At 41.6% G+C, this 12357-nt stretch overlaps 1 protein-coding gene across 1 annotated transcript in view; it reads right to left on the bottom strand.

Moving 5' to 3' along the window:
• Positions 1-12357, bottom strand: part of Prdm10 (PR/SET domain 10) — a 100834-nt gene that overhangs the window by 88109 nt on the left and 368 nt on the right. The window lies entirely within an intron of this gene.

Genomic DNA, 12357 nt, shown 5'->3' with positions numbered 1-12357 from the left:
AAATGAAACTCAGCAACTTTGCTAATATACTTGTACAGTTTTTGTCTCAGAAATCTGAATAAAGTTAGATGTCAGTGGCCAGCCCCTTAAGCCTAGCTAATCAAGAGGCTGAGATCTGAGCACCAAGGCTCCACTCCAGACAGAGCATGAAAGTGAAACTTTTTTTTGGTCATAGGACTTGAACTCTGGGCCCGGGCACTTTCCCTGAGCTCTTCAGCTCAAGGCTACCACCCTACCCTCAAGCCACAGCACCACTTCCAGTTTTCTAGTGGTTAATTGGAGATAAGAGTCTCACAAACTTTAGTGCCCAAGCTGGCTTTGAACCACAATCCTCAGATCTCAGCCTCCTGAGTAACTAGGATTACAGGCATGAGTCACCTTGTTGGAAAATGAAACTCTTTATCTCCAACTAACCACCAAAGAAAGAAAAAAAAACTAAGGAAAGGAAAGGGGGGGAGGGGAGAGAGAGAGCGAGATCTGAAAAGGCTAGATAGTATTTAGTGTTCTTCCTTGCCAACCAAACTCCATTTGGAATTTCCTTTCCAGCTTCCTTTTTCCACATTACCATCAAATAGTAATGGGTAAAGTGCACATTTCAAGACATGTGAAATGTACTTTAATTACAAATATTAATTTATGGAGGGTACTTGAAGACAGAAGGATGACTGCAAGGACTTATCAGATAATACTGAACATCAATATCTTCCATATTTTTGTAATCTTCCAGATTACAAAACTTCATGCAGGAATGTCCATCTTTTTATTCTCCATCTCTTTATTCTTTTGGTGGTGGCCAAAATATGAACTCATACCTTAGCCAGAAATGTTTATTTCCACTACTAAACAATTGACTATAGGGATGGTTTCTTTGATATATTTTACCACAAAATATATTTCAACTCCAAACTGACAGAATTGAAAAAACTATGTCATTAGCATTTTTCCCCTCACAGGCAAAGGCAAAATATAGACATTTGGGTTTCGAAATCACAAACATAACTATTCTGAAACATTCAGATGTGGCCTACAAGCTAGATTTCTTTGCAAATGCACTAGAGGTCCAATGAGATCATAAAATCAAAATCCCTTAACAGATGCAGCTCTTTATTTTAAAATCAACATAATCATAATGCATCTCATTCAAAATACACACTGTGAAAAGTCAGTGTTACTTAGGTAAACAACTAGTGGAAGAATAATAATTACAGCTGCTGTCATTTACTGAGCATCTATTAGATGCCAGGCACTGTGAGATGCCCTTTAAATACTGGATTTCATTGAAAAATAAAAATAAAAATCTTCACAATAGCCAAAAATAGTTTCTTGTCTAAGATGTTAGCACTAAGTGGGGTTTAGCCCCAGACTCGTGCTACCACAGAGCTTAGACACCTTTTTCCCTCTTTATTCTAGGCAATGCTGTCAGGACCCCAGCAGGGTTGAACCTGGTACTGTCTCCTTGGTTTCCCACAAGATGATGCAATCAAGAGGCTAGACTTCATCTCAAGGAAGCTAAAGGAGATTGCAATTTACTCAACCCACAAACAGCTTTAATTGAGCAAATTGTTCAACTGCTAGAAACTTGGACAACTACAAAACCATACTGCAGTGTTTCCATTGTAACAACTTCCAAAAATGATTGCTTTTTTAAATTTTTATTTATTTATTTATTTATTTTTGCCGGTCCTGGGCTAGAACTCTACCACTTAAGCCATGACACCACTTCTGGCTTTTTGTGTGTATGTGGTACTGAGGAATTGAACCTGGGTCTTTGTGCATGCTAAGCAAGCACTCTACCAGTAGGCCAAACTCCCAGCCATTGATTATTTTTTTATTAAAGAATTTATTAACACTGATTTTTACATCATATTTTAAATGACAAGTTTAACAAACAAGTGTTCAAGGAGGGAATTTTTATTTACATTGATTATTTTTTAAAACACAAGATTTATCAAACACTCTGCATATAGGATTGTTTTAGGATCTAAAGAACACATTGGATGGAAGATTTTATTAAAATAATCGGCAGAGAAAAAATATTCAGCAGAGAGGGAAATATATATTAACTGCTATTCGGCGGGGGGGAACCTGTTTAGAGTCAGTGTATATAGAATATAGCAATTCTCAACTATTAAATTAACTCATGAAAATAGCTCCGAATACTTTTTTTTTTTTTTTTTTTTGTGGGTCATGGGGTTTGAACTCAGCCTGGGTGCCATCCCTGAGCTCTTCAGCTCAAGGCTACTATCCTACCCTTGAGCCAAGACCTACTTCCTGCTTTCTAGAGGTTAATTGGAGATGAGTCACAGGTCCTTTTGTGCCCCAGCTGGCTTTGAACCATGATCCTCAGATCTCAGCCTCCTGAGTAACTAGCATTACAGGCGTGAGTCACATGCCTGGCCAAATACATTTTTACCTATGTCTGCAATTCTTTAATAGCAGATTGTGGGATTAGAGGGCTATGTTTTTTTCTTTTTTCTTAAACGTTAGTTTCGGTACTTGTACTGGGACTTGAACTCAGCCTAGATGCTGTTCCTTATTTTTTTCAATCAGGGCTACCACTTGAGCCACACCTCCATTTTCAGCTTTTTGCTGGCTAATTAGAGATTAAGAGTCTCATAGACTTTTCTGCTCAGCCTGGCCTCGAACTGTGATTCTTATATCTCAGGCTCCTAAGTAGGATTGCAAGCATGAGCCACTGGCCCCCAGCTTTACTTTCTTGATAATACAGTTCTCCAAAGTGGTTATAAAACATATATTCCTACTAGACAAGGATGAAGGTCTCTACAAGGTAATGCCCTCAAAATTCAGTATTGCCTACTTTCACTTATGAGTATAGGGTTTAGAAACTGTGGTTATAACTTACGTTTCCTTAGTGACTCACAAGGCTGAACAGTTTCAGGTATTAGACGTGGTTTGCACTCAGTCAGGACTTGCCCATCATTCTATCAGTACATTCAGCATTTCACTGCAGAGTGCCTGCTCTATACTACAGAGGTCATGAATATGCTCTCCTATATTAACTTCCAGAAGCTTTATTGCTTTGCTGTTCATCTGTCATACCTCCTGGGTCATAAATCAAGTGTTTGAATATGTATGAGGCTATTTCTGGACTCCTTATGGTGTTCCATTGACCTATCATTATTCATCTATCCAGTGCAATATCACATGTCTTAAGTGTTACAGCTCTTGTTGTCTAATAGAGAAGTTTCTCAACTTCTCTTTCTTGCCTTTTCTTGAGCCATGACAATTTTAGAATTATTTTTTTTTTTTTGCCAGTCCTGGGCTTGAGCTCAGGGCCTGAGCACTGTCCTTGGACTTTCTCAAGGCTAGAGCTCTACCACTTGAGCCTCAGCACCACTTCTGACTTTTTTCTATGTATGTGGTACCGAGGAATCAAACCCGGGTCTTCATGCATGCTGGGCAAGCACTTTAACCACTAGGCCAAACTCCCGGTCCTTATTTTTAATATGTATACATATATCTATTAAGTGTTCTAGAGGACTAATACTTTTCAATATTGAATCTCTAATCCTTGAGTCCCTGTGCTGTACATTAGATATATTTAAAAGCATCTAATAAAATTTTAACTTTTTTCCTATAGCCAAATGCCTGTAATCCTACTTTCTCAGGAGACAGATCTGAAGATCTGAGGATCACAGTTCAAAGCCAGCCCTGGCAAGAAGATCTACATCCTATTAATCACCAAAAAGGCCAGAAGTAGGAGTGGCTTAAGTGGTAGAGCACTAGCCTTGTGCAAAAAGCTCAGGGACAGCACCCAGATCCTGAGTTCAAGCCCCAGGACTGGTAAAAAAGTTTTTTGTTGTTGTTGTTGGTGGTGGTGGGTTTGTTTTGTTTTGCTTTAAAATCTTACACATATTTTGTTAGTCTTAGGAATAGAGGTATAGCTCTGGGACACAGTGCTTGTCTGGCATGCACAAGGTTCTGCATTTGACCCTTGGTAACCCAAATACATGTATGTCTATGTGTGTGTGTGTGTATATAGAGAGAAATAGATAGATATAGATATATATCTGCTACAAGCATTAACTGTAAAAGATCAAAAATCTGAAAATGTAGCCAGATGCTGGTGGTTCGCACTTGGAGTCCTACCTACTCAGGAGGCTGAGATCTGAAGATCATGATTCAAGGCTAGCCAATTAACTACCAGAAATCTGGAGGTGGCACTGTGGCTTAAAGTGGTACAACACTAACCTTCAGCAAAAAAAAAAAAAAAAGAGTTCAAGGACAATGCCCAGGTCCTGAGTTCAAGACCCATGACCGACCAAAAAAAAAAAATCTGAAAAAGTATTAGGTGATATATGAAAAACGTATTTTTGATTATATATCCAGTGCTATAGTTTAAGTGTCTCTCAGAAGTATACATGTTAAATACTAAGTTTGGTCTCCAGCTTACTGCTATCGGGATTTACGAGGTGGTACTTTACTAGAAATCTTCAAGAGACTGAAGGTATGCCCCCATCCAGAGAGATTATGGGATCCTAGTCTCTTATGGACTAAGAGAACACACACCCACATACACAAGAATGTAAACCTTCTAAAATTTTGGGTTTTTTTTTTTGAATGCTGAAGATTAAAACCAAGGGATCATGCATGCTTGGAAAGCACTCTACCACTGAGCTATATCCTGATCTTTTGGTGGTATACTATTTTTGTGTGCCAGAACTGGGGCTTGAACTTAGGGTCTAGGTGCAATCCTTTAGCTTTTTCCTTTCAAGGCTGCTGCTCTAACACTTAACCCACAGCTCCACTTCAGGGCTTTTTCCTTGTTAATTGGATACAAGAGTCTCATAGATTTTCCTGATTCAGGTGGTTCCAAACTATGATATTCAGATTTCAGCCTTCTGAGTAGCTAGGATTACAGAAATGAACCATATTCAATGGGCACAAAACTTTTATTTTATTTTATTTTTTTGCCAGTCCTGGGCTTGAGCTCAGGGCCTGAGCACTGTCCTTGGACTTTCTCAAGGCTAGAGCCACTTGAGCCTCAGCACCACTTCCGGCTTTTTTGTATGTATGTGGTGCCGAGGAATCGAACCCGAGTCTTCATGCATGCTAGGCAAGCACTTTAACCACTAGGCCAAACTCCCGGCCCCGGGCACAAAACTTTTAAAGGAAATAAAGTTCATCAATTGTTACATCATTTCAATTCTAGAATTATTATAGTTATGTAAGATCTCACTTCATTGGGTTTAAGGTATTTGGAAGGATTAGAATGTCATAAAAAATGATAAAACAGTTCATTAAAATCCAAGTGCTGCTCACGCCTATAATCCTAGCTATTCAGAAGGCTGAGATCTGATGATCAAGGTTCAAAGCCAGCCTAGGCACAAAAGGACCTGAGACTCTTATCTCCAATTAACCTCTAGAAAACCAGGAAGTGGGGCTTAGCTCAAGAGTAGGGCAGTAGCCTTGAGCTGAAGAGTGCAGGGACAGTGCCCAGGCCTCGGGGTAAGGAGGTAGACTTGAGCTGAAGAGCTCAGGGATAGTGCCTAGGCCAAGTTCCAGCCCCATAACCCACCAAAAAAAAAAAAAAAAATCCAAGTGCTGAAGGATTGGGAAAGTAGCTCAGTGGTGTAGCACTTGCCTAGCAGGAGTAAAGGTCCTGGGTAAAATCACCAGCACTACAAAAAAAAAAAAAAAATTTCAGACATGAAAGACAAGGAGAGTGAAACTTCATTAACATATGCACTGATAACTCAGAGGACTGAGAACCCAGACATATTCCTATTGCTTATTTTCTGCTCTAGTGAATTCCCTAAACCTTTTACTTCCTTTTTCTCATCTGTAAACTAAGAAACAATTGCACTGAATGACTATCAACATCATGGGTTAAAAATCTAAATGTAGGCCAGGAGTTTGGCCTAGTGGTAGCGTGCTTGCCTAGCATGCACGAAGACCTGGGTTCGATTCCTTGGTACCACACACATAGAAAAAAGCTGGAAGTGGTACTGAGGCTCAAGTGGTAAAGTGCTAAGCCTTGAGAAAGTCCAAGGACAGTGCTCAGGGACTGAGCCCAAGCCCAGGACTGGCAAAAAAAAAAAATCTAAATGTAAATAGATACCTTAAAAAGAGCATTTGAGATATAATAAATTATACACTTGAGACCAGAGAAGAAGAACACAAAGGTACAAAGACTGTGTACCTCTGATTATATAAAATAATATTTGCCTAAATGAAGTCCAGGAAATGGGAACTAGAGATGTTTTCTTTGCTGATGTTTTGGGTTTTTCTCTTTGTCTTGTTTCTCTGTCTTTGGGAGGGTCAAGGGTACACAGAAATAGAGGGACAAAGGGTGAACAAACACAGCAGTCATACTCACTAGGCACTATGCTGAAAATGAACAATACAATGTGAAGATAGGGATGAGAGAAAAGGAAAGTGATGACACTGTCTAAATATATATATATTATTTACCTAACTTATGCAATTATAGCCCTCTGTACATCATCTTTATAACAATTAAAAAATTGCTTAAAGAGCATTTGAAAAGCTAGTAGCAAACAAAACAATAACCACTCAAGGGAATTATAGTGCCAGGCACCAGTGGCTTATGCCTGTAATCCTAACTTCTCATTTTTTTTTTTTCAGTCCTTAAGCTTTCTCAAGGCTAGTGCTCTCCCACTTTGGCCACAGCACCACTTCCAGCTTTTTCTGTCTACCCAGGGCTTCATAAATGCTAGGCAAGCACTCTACCCCTAGGTTATGTTCCCAGTCCTCCTAACTTCTCTTGAGGCTGAGATCTAAGGATCACAATTTGAAGCCAGCCAGGACAGGATAGTACCCAGGTCCTAAATTCAAGTCTCCAGACTGGACCAAAAAAATAAAAAATAAAAAAGGAAAAAGGAATTATAGCTCTTTACCTGCCAGAGGGCATGGTATTAGAATTACTCATAAAAATAGCTTACGGCAAAGCTGGAAATAACCTAATATGCTTTGAGAGTCTCCAAGGAATTCTAAAAATATGGTGGGATCTTTTCAAAACAAGAATTCTAAGATGGGCGTGGTGACTCATGCTTGTAATCCTAGCTACTCTGGACACTGAGATCTAAGGATGGCTGTTCAGAGCCAGCCCAGGCACTAATATCCATGAGACTCTTAACTTCAATTAACCACCAGATAACGGGAAGTGGGTGGGGCTGTGGTAGAGCAGGAAGAGGAAGAGAAGGGGAAGGAGGGGAAGAAGGGGAAGGGGGAGAGAGGGGAGGGGGAGAGGGAGAGGGAGGAGAGGGAGAGGGGGGAGAGGGAGAGGGAGGAGAGGGAGAGGGAGGAGAGGGAGAGGGATAGAGAGGAGAGGGAGGGAGGAGAGGGAGAGGGGGGAGAGGGGGGAGAAGAAGGAGAAGAAGGAGAAGAAGGAGAAGGAGAAGGAGAAGAAGAAGAAGAAGAAGAAGAAGAAGAAGAAGAAGAGGAGGAGGAGGAGGAGGAGGAGGAGGAGGAGGAGGAGGAGGAGGAGGAGGAGGAGGAGGAGGAGGAGGAAGAAGAAGAAGAAGAAGAAGAAGAAGAAGAAGAAGAAGAAGAAGAAGAAGAAGAAGAAGAAATAAGCAGCAGCAAGCTTGGGGAAATTCAGCTAATAATGCTTAGCTTGACTTTTCTTAATCAAAGATAAGCTCACAGATTATGGTTTCATTACTTTAACTGATAAACTGAATACATTAATTCAGTAACAGTTAACACAATTATCTGCAAGTGCTTCTAAGATGAAGACATTCTTCAAAAGAGTAATTGTAGGTTTGTGGGAGCTACCATACCACTAGAAAAGTTAAACATGGCTACAAATTAGCAGTAGTTGTTAGTTCACACTATAGAAAGTAGAAGATAATAAGCACATTAAGTCATATTGTTCTGGAAACACTCTAACCCTTTGAGGCCAAGACTAAGCTATTTGATAAAACTCTGGGAGTCATATAATCTTAAATGCTCCATCTTTAAATGTTTAAACATCTTTAAATGTTTAAAAGAAGGAAAAGATGAAATTAACTATAAGGACATATTTTTTCCTGTTTTTTTTTTTTTTTTTTTTTTTGGTGGGCCATGGGACTTGAACACTGGGCCTGGACGCTGTCCCTGAGCTCTTCAGCTCAAGGCTACCACCCTACCCCTAGAGCAACAGTACCACTTCCAGTTTTCTGGTGATTAATTGGAGAAAAGAGTTTCACAGACTTTAGTGCCCGGGCTGGATGGCTTTAAACCGAGCTTTGAACTGAGATCGTGAGATCTCAGCCTCATGAGTAGTTGGGATTACAGGTGTGAGACATCACACCCAGCTAAATAATAGTCCCTTAGCAGAAAGTAAAGTTTTGTGTAGGGGTCTTGAAGTCCTATGCAACACTGATTTTATAACAGTTGTCATCAGTAGATATTAAGTAGCCTTGCTATTTTAGTTTGGAATTATCTATAATTTCCATTTGTTTATACACATGTATTATATGTATGTAAGCGCACATGGGCACATATTATACACATACACACTTATATCCCCTAAATTGTTTCCAAGGTTACTGACACAGTCTTGGAGATAAAAATATAACTACATAAACATAAAATGCTATAAGATATATATACTCTATACACATATACAGATAGGTTCCCTTTTTGAATACTTGTTAAACATGACATTTGAAATATGATGTAAAAATTAGTGTTAATAAAATCTTTCAATAAAAAAAATTTTTTTAAGTCTTCAGTGTGGATCAAAACACTACAGCCAAAAAGGTTCCCCAAGATGGGAAGGTGGTCTGGTGGTAAAGTACTTGCCTAGCATGCATGATGCCTTGGGTTCAATTCCTTGGTACCTCATAAAAAATTCAAGCCAGGTGCAGTGGCTCATGCCTTTAATCTAGCTACTCGGAAGGCTTAAATTTGAGGATCTCGGTTCAAAGCCAGCCCGGGCACTAAAGTCCGTGAGACTTTTATCAACAATTAACCACTAGAAAACCAGAAGTGGTGCCGTGGCTCAAGAGATAGGATAGTAGCCTTGAGCTGAAGAGCTCAGGGACAGCACCGAGGCCCAGAGTTCTAGCCCCACAACTAACAAGAAAAAATAATAAAATTCAAAATAAATAAATTCAAAAAGAGCCGGGAATGTGGCCTAGTGGTAGCGTATTTATCTAGGATGAAGGAAGCCCTGGGTTAAGTACCACACAGGCACAAAAAGCTAGAAGTGACACTGGCTCAAGTGGTACAGTGCTAGCCTGGCAAACACACATACACACACACAAACCTCATTCTAGACTCAGAAGTAGCACTGTAGCTCAAAGTGGCAGAGCGACAGTTTTGAGTGAAAAAGTTCAGGGACAGTGACTAGGCCCTGAGCTCAAGCCCTATGACCCATCAAAAAAAAAAAAACCTAAAAAAGACAAAACTTGTTGGGCTGGGAGTTTGGCCTAGTAGTAGAGTGCTTGCCTAGCATGTACAACAACCAGGGTTTGATTCCTCAGTACCACATACATAGAAAAGCCGGAAATGGTGCTGTGGCTCAAGTGGTAGAGCTCTAGTCTTGACAGAAGCCCAAGGACAGTGCTCAGGCCTTGAGTTCAGATCCCAGGACTGCCAAAAAAAAAGACAAAACTTGCATACTTGAAATCCAAGATAGAATCAAATCTTATATGAAGCCAACTTCTGAGTTGTAGAACTATTATCAGTCATCTCTGAGGGACCACAGAGGGGAAAAAAACAATGGAAGAAAAGCAAACAAAAAAAAAGTTCCCTAATCACCCTCCTGCCCCTTTCCAACAAGAATCACAGCCTGTCATTATGCAGAGTTAGGCAAAGTTTTCCTGTTTCTAATTTGGGAGAGAGAGGGAGGCCCTGAACTCTGGGCCTTGCACTTGCTAGTGAAACATTCTACCACTCACCTCAACATTTCCTTTTGCCTTAACCAAGTTTTCCTCCCTTAATCTATTTTAGTACCTGGGATATATTTAAAGAATAAATCTTGTGAAACTCTGCTGAGCTGGGTGTGTCTCTACTCAGGGTGGAGCTCAAAGACCTTGCTACTGGTAATAGGTCCAAGTACATCAACATTCAAGTGCTAAACAAACTCTGGATAAACAAAGCTTGCAAGGATGGGATTTTTTTTTTATTTTTTTTTTTTTATTTTTTATTTTTGCCAGTCCTGGGCTTGAGCTCAGGGCCTGAGCACTGTCCTTGGGCTTTCCTCAAGGCTAGAGCTCTACCCTGAGCCATAGCACCACTTCCAGATTTTTTTTTCTATGTATGTGGTACCGAGGAATTGAACCCGGGTCTTCGTGCATGCTAGGCAAGCACTCTACCACTAGGCCAAACTCCCGGCCCCAAGGATGGGATGTTTTTACTAAATTATTTTTACCAAATGTTTACAAACATTTTACAAATGGTTCCCATATGTTTACAACGCTTAAAATGTAAACTTAATGAAGAAACAAAAATTACAACTCAGATCCTAGCCCTTTGATCAATTCTGCTGAGAACAGGGACCTCACCTTAACTAGAACATAATCTATAGTCAGATGTGGTGGAACATGCTATTAAACATTACAAAAATAAATGTGGCTTCTCTAATTGAAAGGACCTCCAGGACATTGAAACAAAAGCCATATAACGAATGATTGTTGTCCTTAATGTACTATGTTGTCTCTCATCTCCTTTGCTGTCCCTTGGTTATCTCATATTGGTATAGTATCTCACTTTGTTATCTGATATATTGAATTTATTTGTATTTGGTTATTTGAAATTTGATAGGGAAAGGGGGAAAACCAAGATGGGTGGGGGGTGTGGGGGGGAGGGAAATGGGTACCAAGACATGTGAAAGGGTATCAATGTATGTGAATTAATGCATCTTCTATCTGGCAAATATCATGTAACCCTTTTACTAATTACTATAAAAAATGCAATAAACAAATAAATAAATGTGGCTTCCTCAGAAAAACAGAGCCACTTAGGACCCTGACAAAATAATATAGCAATAAAGTGGATTCACATGGAATAAATGAAAAAAAGGCTTGATCCGAAATACAAAACTGTAAATCCACCAAATGTTACCAATTTTTCAGTTTAAAATGGTTTGTTTATATTGGGTTTCCTTCCATTTGTGAAAAGCAAACCTGGTAAAAGTTATTTTCCAAATACACCAGACGGAATAGCCTTTATATACTGTTTTGCCCCTAATTCTGATTTCCATTTTAATCTTGTTTTTCTCAATTCTAGAGAAAAACAAAAACAAGTAGGGCTCAATCAGACGCTGTTGTGTTGATGGAAGGTGTAGGAATACACTACCGTGTTAAGGGTCCTGCTTTTCAGGTAAGAGGCGCACAGGTCAGAGGCCACAAGACGGTTTTGAGCAATGGTGTTTTTAATGAAAGCTAAGTCCTATTGGATTTAAATTAGACATCCTTAGGGGTGTGATGCGCAGGCAAGATTTTAACAGGAGAAAGGAGGAGGAGGAGATTGAAGCCTGGATGTTAGCACAGAGCCATCCTTCCCTCCACTTGCTCAAACGTACATGTTGATTGAAAAAAAAAAAAAAAAAGGGTTGAAATCCAACTACCTACCTAGCCAGGGTAGGAAGAACAGGCACACACAATTCAAGTTCCTGTGCCTGCAGGGCACACGATTAATCCATTTTACCTATACCTGACCATAGACTTACAAATGCTTAGTAAGAGACAAGAACCCGACGGGTTTCCTGGCGGGCTGACCCCCCGCCAGCCTTGGCACTTGTCCGTCGAATGCAGGCTGGCCCGGGCATATGGCCTCCGCCCTCCCCGTCCCGACCTGATGTGTACAGACGGACCAGGAGAAGGCCTGACAGACGGACCCAACCAGGGTCACCATGACACCCCCTGCAGGCGGGGCCCCACGGTCCCGGCCAAACCAACTTGCAAAGACAGGCCGAGGAACCAGAAATCCATGGCAGCTGGGGAGGTGCGGCCTCGCTAGACAAAGCTGGACGTCCCGCCCCAGAGGCCTCCGCCACGCGCGCCCCGCAACCCGGGCAGCGCCGCCACCCCCCGCGCGGACCTTCCCCGACCGACCCAACCCGACCTAACCCGACCCAGCTCGGCCTGGCCCGGCCCCGCACGCACCCGCCCGCGGCACCCCGTGCGCCCGCCCAACCGCCGCCCGAGCGCGCCGGCAACCCAACTGCCGTCCCGGCCCAACCAACGCGGGCAGGGGAGGAGAGGTGCGCGCGGCCGGCGGGGCGTGCGAGCCACTCGGGGGTCGCAGGGGCGAAGCTGCACGCGGGGCCGGCGAGGGCTAGGAGGCGCCGGAGCCATGGCGGAGCACGGCGCCGACAGGGCCTCCCGGAGGGGCTTGGCCCCCTTTCCCCTTAGAAGGTGCAGATGGTTTGACCCCCCACCC

The sequence above is a fragment of the Megascapheus bottae genome, chromosome 27 (genome assembly GCF_031878675.1).
Source record: "Megascapheus bottae isolate mThoBot1 chromosome 27, mThoBot2.hap1, whole genome shotgun sequence".
Lineage (NCBI taxonomy): Eukaryota > Metazoa > Chordata > Mammalia > Rodentia > Geomyidae > Megascapheus > Megascapheus bottae.
This window is presented reverse-complemented; position numbering and strand designations above follow the sequence as displayed.